The sequence below is a fragment of the Momordica charantia genome (genome assembly GCF_013281855.1).
Source record: "Momordica charantia cultivar OHB3-1 chromosome 5 unlocalized genomic scaffold, Mcharantia_2.0 BLBB01000005.1, whole genome shotgun sequence".
In the NCBI taxonomy this organism is placed as follows: domain Eukaryota; kingdom Viridiplantae; phylum Streptophyta; class Magnoliopsida; order Cucurbitales; family Cucurbitaceae; genus Momordica; species Momordica charantia.
In genome coordinates this window covers 18,974,950-18,983,921 of record NW_028275163.1, presented here as the reverse complement: position 1 = coordinate 18,983,921, position 8,972 = coordinate 18,974,950, and positions in this window count along the sequence as shown.

The window sequence follows — 8,972 nt, the reverse complement described above, 5'->3', positions numbered from 1 at the left end:
AATTAGTTCTAAATTGAAGTTATGTGGAGGAAAAATTACTGATGGAGATATGCTATAAAAGACATTTTCTACCTTTCATGTCTCGAATATGCTCTTGCAACAACAATATCGAGAGAAAAGTTTTAAGAAATATTCTGAGATCGTATCATGTTTTCTTGCTGCTGAGCAAAATAATGGGCTGTTGATGAAAAATCATGAATCTCGACCAATAGGAGCAACACCATTCCCTGAAACAAAATGCTGTGAATTTTAATAATCGTGGTTGAGGTCGAGGCCGTGACCGCGGTAGAGGAAGAAATAATCATTCTTTTATGGTGGTCGTTATAATCATTTACATTTTAAAAGAATCATACGAAATGATGATCATAAAGGAAAAGTTCCAAAAGATCAGAGTTCTAGAAGTAATGAAAATAAATGCTTCTGATGCGGTATGACTGAGCATTGGGCACATATCTGTTGTACATCAAAACACTTAGTGGATATCTATCAAGCTTCCCTAAAAGAAAAGGGAAAAAATATGTTTGATCCTGCAAACATAACAAGTTTGGATGTGGCAGATTTTCTTGAATCTCCTGGAGAGCAAATCGACATAGTGGATGGAATAACTAGTGCTTCTTTCGACTTTGAGAATTTCCAGAATTAATGGATTTTAATTTCTATCTTTAATGTTTATTTTTAGCTTAGGTTTGATATTTTGTATTTCAAGTTTTTTCTCTCTTCTTCTTATTGTAATTATTGTTTTAATGAAGAAGCATGGACAATTTTCATATATTGGATGACTAAAACATGAGCAATGAAGATCTATGTTTGGTAGATAGTGCAACTAATATTGAAGAGTAGAAAATATTTTTCCAAATTGACAATGCTGGAAGCAAAAGTCAATACAATATCAAGTTCTGTAAACTTGATTGAAGGTTTTGGAAAAGGATATATTATTTGGCCTAGAGAAACAAAATTTTCAATTGAAAATGTACTATTCTCTAGTAAATCAAAGAGAAATCTACTGAGTTTTAAAGATATACGTTGCTTGGTTATCATATTGAGACTAATAACAAAAATAATATATAATATCTCCATATTATATCTACTGTCTCACATGAGAAATGTATACTGGAAAGGTTGCCTGCTTTATATTCTGGATTATATTTATACCATATACGAGTAATTGAAACATATGCAACTATGGACCTGAAGTTCATGAATCCAGACATATTTATCATTTGACATGACTAGCTGGGTCATCCTAGGTCTATAATGATAAGAAGAATTATTGAGAATTCACATGTACACCCATTGAAAAATTAGAAGATTCTTCAATCTAATGAATTATCATGTGATGCTTGCTCTCAAAGCAAATTAATCATTAGACCATCACTAGCTAAAGTGGGGACTGAATCACTTGCATTTTTAGAACGAATTTAGGGTGATATATGTGAACCTATTAATCCACTAAACGGACCTTTTAGATATTTTATGGTGATTGATTGACGCATCAAGTAGATGGTCACATGTGTGCTTAAGTCCAAACCTTGCACTTGCAAGATTACTTGCTCAAATTATAAAATTATGAGCACAATTTCCTGATCATATAATTAAAAAACATTTTTTTTATAATGCTGGTGAATTTACATCTCAAGCATTTAATAACTATTGTATAGCAATTGGATTAAGTGTTAAACATCCTGTAGCTCTCTTGCATACACAAAATGGTTTAGCATAATCATTTATAAAAACGTTTGTAATTAATTGCGAGACTGTTATTTATGAAAGCAAACTTCCTACATCTGTATGGGCTCATGTTATTTTGTATGCAGCGTCACTTGTATGCATTTGGCCAACAGCCTATCATTAGTATTCCCCTTTACAATTAGCTTATGGCAAAGAGCCAAATATTTCCCATCTAAGAGTTTTTGGATATGTAGTATATGTTCCAATTGCTCCATAACAACGTTCTGAGATGGATCCTCCAAGTAGGCTAGGAATATATGTTGGATTTGAATCTCCATCAATTATTAAATATCTTGAACCATTTATGGGTGATGTCTTTATTATACAATTTGTTGATTGTCATTTAACGAGATGAGTTTCCAACGTTAGGGGGAGGAATTAAAAAGTTGGAAAAACAATTACATGGAATGCATCTTTATTGTCTCATTTAAATCTCCGTACAAATCAAAGTGAACTTGAAGTTCAGAAGATAATCCATTTCAAAATATAGCAAATCGATTACCAGATGCATTTATAAATGCTATGAAAGTGACTAAGTCACATATACCAGGTGCAAATGCTCCATCCAAAATTGATATCCCAATGCAGCAAGTTGTCATAACTAATGAGTCTACGACACACCAGAAGTGTGGTAGACCAATGGGTTCCAAAGATAAAAACCCTTGGAAACCCCGTCAAGGCTCAGTTCTAACTACTCCGTCAATGAACTGATCCACACTGCTCGACCCTCCCCAAGCACTGTCTGATTCTGCCCCGAGACTGGGCAGCTCTACATAGTCTTGTCCCCCAGACTTAGAGATGTAGCCACGTACTCCCACTTAATCTAAGTGATTCCCGCTGCTTCTTTCATTGATCGAACCCACTGACTTCTGAAAGAAGATTTTCTCTCTACATTAGGCTTAGCAGTCCCACCCAAGCATGTCGCCACACTAAAATCAGAATTCGTACCCTTCAATGCACTAATTCGTCTATGCGACTTCACCAGCTTACCTGAACGTCTGACAGTTGAGGTATGAACTCGATGACCTATCAAATTCTCATTTCCCTTTTTCTCTGTACTTCCCAACCGTTTAACTTGAGCTGATGTCAGATTCTCCTGATCTGTACTAGCCATCAATGCTACTAGTCCTCTAAGGTCTCTGTTGTCCGATTTCACAAGTATACGAATAGTCATAAGTAATATAGAAGTGAATAAGTATCATCTCCAAAGGGAATGATTTATTACCAACTATCAAATCTTCAACTGCAATTTTATCTGAATGCCGAAAGATCAAATGGAGTGAATAGAGAAATAAATTCTAATACTAATTCAATGAAAACAAGAAAACACACTAGTATCAAGATATAAGATTAAAGTAAACGGGCTAAATTCTAGAGCATGACTTCACTGATATCGCCGTTTATTTCTCCTACAACTTTAATTGAAACTATTCTAAACTAAGGTTGTTGGCGGGTTCTATTCTATTGACTCGATATTCTTTCTCAAGCAATAATGAGTTTCATTGAAGAGTAGAGTACCTATATTTCTATGACTACTCATGCAGTTCAAATACTTAAGCATGTAAAACCCTAAGACGCCACCAAATTTGCAAGAATATCTCTATCTCTTGCTCAAATAAAGGAGAACTATTCAAGCCTAGTCAATAATCTTATTTCTCAACCTAGATGTAATACAAAGAATCAATGTAAAGATTGGCCAAATAAAAGAAAAGAAAAGTTCTCACAACCAATAATTTTAGACTAAGAAATCAAATAAAGAGCAAGGAAGAATAAAGTTTGATTAAGGCTACATCAATGCCCTAGAGGAGTGTAATTAGTTCATGCCTATAACTAAGAGCAACAATCCACATTTCAATGTTCATAAGGAAATAGAGAAGACGGGAAAAAGATAGAAAGAAAGTAAATCCCGAACACTCTCTCGTGAATCTTCAATCTTCGTGTTGTCCTTTTCCTTTTAGAATCTCCAGAAACCTTCTTCCTTTTAGATCTCCTTGCTTTTCTGTATAAAAATCGTCTCTTCTCCCCCCATTTTGGCTAGGGTAAAATTAAGTTTAAAAATACAGATTCTGTTCGTGCGTGCTAGCATAAACTCCGCTTCCAACTTTGTAGCGCCTAGGCACCTAATTTCGGCTATCATTTTCTAGAAAATTCGGCGCCTAGGCGCCCAACGCGCTGGAACAAGGGCTCTCTTTTCTTTTGAAATTGATCTTTTTTTCTCCACTTCTTTAACTCAACTCCTCCAAAAGAAAAAAAAAAGAAAGACAAAAAACAAATAAAAAAGCCAACGAAAAACAAACAAAAACTATCAAATAACCTAAAAACACTCCAATTTAACAATCCCAAAATTGACTCATTAGTCTCATTTTGAACCATCTACAACTACTCTGTGCATTCTATGTCGCAGTGAATCCTTGACAACCTCAAACTCTGACACATAAACAAAAGATCTCTTGTGGCCTATCGCCACTATCCTGGATTCCCTCTTGAGCTTCCAACAACCCCCAACAAACTCACTGTTGTAGCCATCATGGTCTAGCTTCCCTCCAGATAACAAATTCAATCGAAAGCTAGGAATATATCTGACGTCTCGCAACACCAACTTGTCCCCTTCACCTATCTTCAAACAAACATCTCCAATTCCTCTCACCTTGAGGACACTCTCATTCCCCATCCTCACTTAGCCATAATCACTTACAGTAAAAGATGAGAACCAGCATCAAAAGATAAGAACCAGCATCTGTATAAAGTAACATGCACTGATGATGTAGTGTCCACTACCCATTCTGATGAATGGTCTACATATGTGTTCCTCTCAACGCAAGCTAGAAACTCTTCAATCTGTTCTTCTTTTATAACATTTGCAGTATTGTTCCCTTTCTCAAAATCTTCTTTTACAAAAACGTTTAATGTGTCCCTTCTTGTGGCAGTAATAACACTCTACTTCCCCGCTGAAATTCCCACTAGCCCTGCTATTTCTCTACTGCTGCTTCCCTGTGTAATTCATCTTGGCCTTCCTCTTGTTCTGAACTACCATATCTTATTCAACCTCATTTTCTGCCCCTAAAGTAGATGCATACATTTCCAATTTCCTTTGGGTTTCCTCAAATAAGGCAGCACCACAAATAGTTGAAAATTCCAAACTATTATCCCCCAACAAATTCGACATCACCATCTTCACTGTCTCCCAACTGTTAGGCAAAGATGTCAACAGCCTCATAGCCTTCACCTCCTCATCGATTGTGATACCCATCCCTTCTATTTTGTTCAATTTGTTGATGAGCTCATTAATGTGGGAATTCACTGAGGTTTCCTCATCCATGTGGATATTGATATACTTCGTTCAGATAAGTATTTTAGTGTTAGCAAAAGTTTCTCATACCTGTCTTGCAAGGCCTTCATCAGTTCTTTTGCTGTCGTCTCTTTTGCCATGACTCTAGATACACCCATTGATAAAGACATCCTGATGTTTGCAACAACCTACCCATCCATCTCACTCCAATCCTTGTCAGTCATCTCTGCTGGTCTCTCCTCCAAAATCTTGTGTATCTTCTTGCACGTAAGAAGATCCTTTACCTGCATCTTCCAAAAGCTAAAATTCTCTCCATTGAACTTCAGAACCCCTTTATAGTAATGATGTGCTTGATATTTATCGTCCATGACTCTGCAACCCTATAACTCTGATACTACTTGATGGGAAATTAATGGCCCTGTATAATTTCCCCTTCCACAAGAATATCCAACACAACCATAATATGCAAATAAGAAAGAAAAACTATAAAACACAGAATACAACACAACAAAATTATACTGGTTCACCACTATGGGCTACGTCAAGTCTTCCACTCAGATGTGGGTAATTCACTAATATTGTCAAGGATTTGGTACAATAACTCTCCCCGAAAATATCCCTTACAGGTCCCAACAAAAGTTTCCTAGCTTCTAAGTATTCTACACCCGATAATACTTAGGTACAGTTATGAAAATACTCACAGAATAATCATGATACAATACCCCAATACGATGATCTTGATCTTCCCAGTCTATGACGCTAACACTCGAACCACTACCACACAATTGCAGCCAATTTTCTCTCAAAGTCGGGTGCAGCAAAACCCCACACGATACACGACTAACCAAAAAAAAATGAAAAACATTCTTTTATAAAAGCCCGTAGCATTGAAACACTGGGTGTAGCGTCTCAATGCTACGACCAACAGCGTCACGCGAAAAAATTCTGTTACCTCTTTTTTTCGTTTAATTTCCGTAGCGTTGAGACGCTATACACAACGTCTCGATGCTACCCATTCGGCAAAATGGCCTGCAGCAGCTCCTCCACTTGGTTTCCATTCTCACTTTGTCCTGACGTATCCCGGCTTGACCAGACTCGACCCTAGTCGATCCGACGTCGATTTGACTCCACCAATCCCAACACTATACTCATATAATTGGTTGTTAATAAAAATTTTAGTTCTTAAAAAATAAGAAAATAAAGACAGTAGGGTTGTCAGCTCCCTATGCAAATTCTCAAGCTATTAAAAATATGAGACATTTACGATAGCAAAAAATAAACATGCACTTTCAAATATAGCATAAAATTTTAAATTTTAAAAAAAAATAGCGTAATCCAAATCAAACTCAAACTCAATTTTTTTGTAAAATATTTTAGAAAAATCCTTTACCAAATATTTGAAAAAAAAATACAAAATGATGCGTAGACCAACCAACTCAACTCGATATCACCAGATGCGTTCAACTAAGCTAACGAAGGAGACTGCTCTGGATCCAGAACCGAGTTTAGATGGGAATTTGATAAGAGACTCATCTAAAGTTAACTCAAACCGACTTGAGGACTCCGACCTTAGGCTTGACAACTGACTTAGGGGCCCGACAGCGAAGTCCCACCATCACCTATAAAAGTAACACTCTACCTCCTCCATCAGGTACGCAATTTTGCTTTGAGAACGACTTAACGTACATAGCTTACGTCCTTCTAACTTGAGCGTCAAAGTGTTTATTCCCTTTTTTGCAGGTATTTCTTGCCTAAGGTCTCACATTGCCAGCCTATCATCATTGCCACATGGTCAATCTTCGATAGCTCGAAAGGATCCTGCATCAACCATTTGGCGTCGTGATACACGACAACCCAAATGTATGAACTTCTCGAGCCTCTAGCCAATTTAACGCAATCGTATAATTGGTTCGACCCAAAAGGGAAAGATTAGTGAATTAGAACACTCACTATACTCTGATGCAAATACGTACCCTAAGTTCAACTACAGAAATGATAGCAATATTGGGGCGGGGGTGGGGGGGGGGGGGGTTGCACGAAAGCAAGGTTGCTGGGAGCAGTGGCAGATCCAGGATTTGATTTGGGGGGGGGGGGGGGGGGGGAGGGCACGACTACATATAAATATCATTGAGAATAAATGAATTTTAACCTAAACTTGACAAGATATACCAATTTTTACCATAAACTTTTAATTTCAACAAATTGCATCGTAAACTTTGATAAGTGTTGCAATCTACCCTTTAATTACTTTAAGAAGTAGTTCAATTTTTACCCTATGCTAGATTTGCATTTGAAAATTTGTTGTTATTGTTTTTTTTATGTCTGGACACAGGAGGGCTCGAACCTAGATCTCTTGCCACTATGCCAACACCCGAGGGTGCGAAAAATTGTTTGTGTCAAATGAATTGGAAAACATATATAAGGTACAAAATTAATACGATTTAGATAAAAACAACACTAAAGCATTTTTTTTAGCAAAAGTATAAAAATTGACGTGAATGGTGTTTAGTGGTTTGAACTTGTGCACCCAAGTACCACCTAGACGCATACGTGCCACTATGCCAAAGGCAAAATTTTGGTAAATTATTCCAAATATATCTAATGTAAAATAACGTGCCCCCCTCGTCCCTCTATGCATTAACCCCTGTCTGGGAGAAATCTCTCAACTCAATTTTTATTCATCAAAACTTGTTTTGACACGAAGACCAAATACTTTTACAAGATATTTGCTAAATAAAATAAATCCTAAAATCTAAGGGGAAATAAAAGCAAAAGATCTTTCCTAATTTTGTAAAATATGACTTCAAGTGCCAAAACCTCCCCTTGGCACTTGTTTTGGGTATTTGTTCCCTTCATTTCTTCGTCATGTACGATGCTCATCTTGTATTGCACATATTGATTTATGGTTCCTTGAAGCTTTTTGGCACAAGCTCTTGTAATCGGTCTTTGGGGTAGACTTGGTGGGATTATGATCGTACCACCGCGTCAGTGAGAACCAACAAGAACAATGCCTTTGAACTTTCCGTGATGGTTGACGGTTCCCAAAGTTCAAGTATGTTTATGTAAAAAACTGAGTGAGGTATGACCTGGTTAAAGTATGACCGTTGGGAGAGTTTGAGTGTCGTTGGGAAGGAATGATCAGCTTAAGAGGTCAAGGTAGGCTAAATGGAATGAGATGAACTACCTGGAATGAGTTGGAAGACCACTTGGTAAGGAAAGACCTGCACAAGGGAACAACACTCCAACGTTCAATCAGTTTTGAGTCCCACCTTAGAATGGAGATCGAGCTAGAATACGATACCTTATTAAAGAGTGAAGTGTTGTATTTATAGGTTTGGGTACTCGATAGGAAATTCAACCAGCGGTTGGGCGTATTGGGCAAAAGGTTAGCCTGTTTGGAGTAGCTATTCTACTTCATATGCTAATTGTCATCTAGAATTTGGCTAAATATGGAAGGTCATTCCTCCCTTGAGTGATCTTTAAGGACCTTCAAGTTGGCCACCAGGGAAGACTTTGATAAAATCGGTCCTCAGGGAAGACCTTCAGGTCGGCCACCAAGGAAAACTTTTAGGTCGGTCACCAGGGAAGACCTTGATGAGGTCGTCAGTTCTCAAGGAAGATCTTCAAGTCAACCTTTAGGAAAAACTTCAGCCGACCTTGATGAGGTTAGTCCTCAGGGAAGATCTTCAGGTCGGCCACCAGGGAAGACCTTCAGGTCAGCCTTCAATGACAATCTGGTAAGTTGGACCCCTCTTTGTTCTCCACTTGGTAGTACGATTTTCACCCATAAATAAAGTAATCATACACAAGGAGATCCAAATCTGCTGCATAACTGAAAGGGAGGGCCCTCGACCTTTGAAACCATCAAACCCAAAAACCCAAGCTGATGCTCGAAAGACCAAATCTACACCTGTAGAAGAGGTCTCATCATCCGAGCTGGAATCTCAGATAGCAC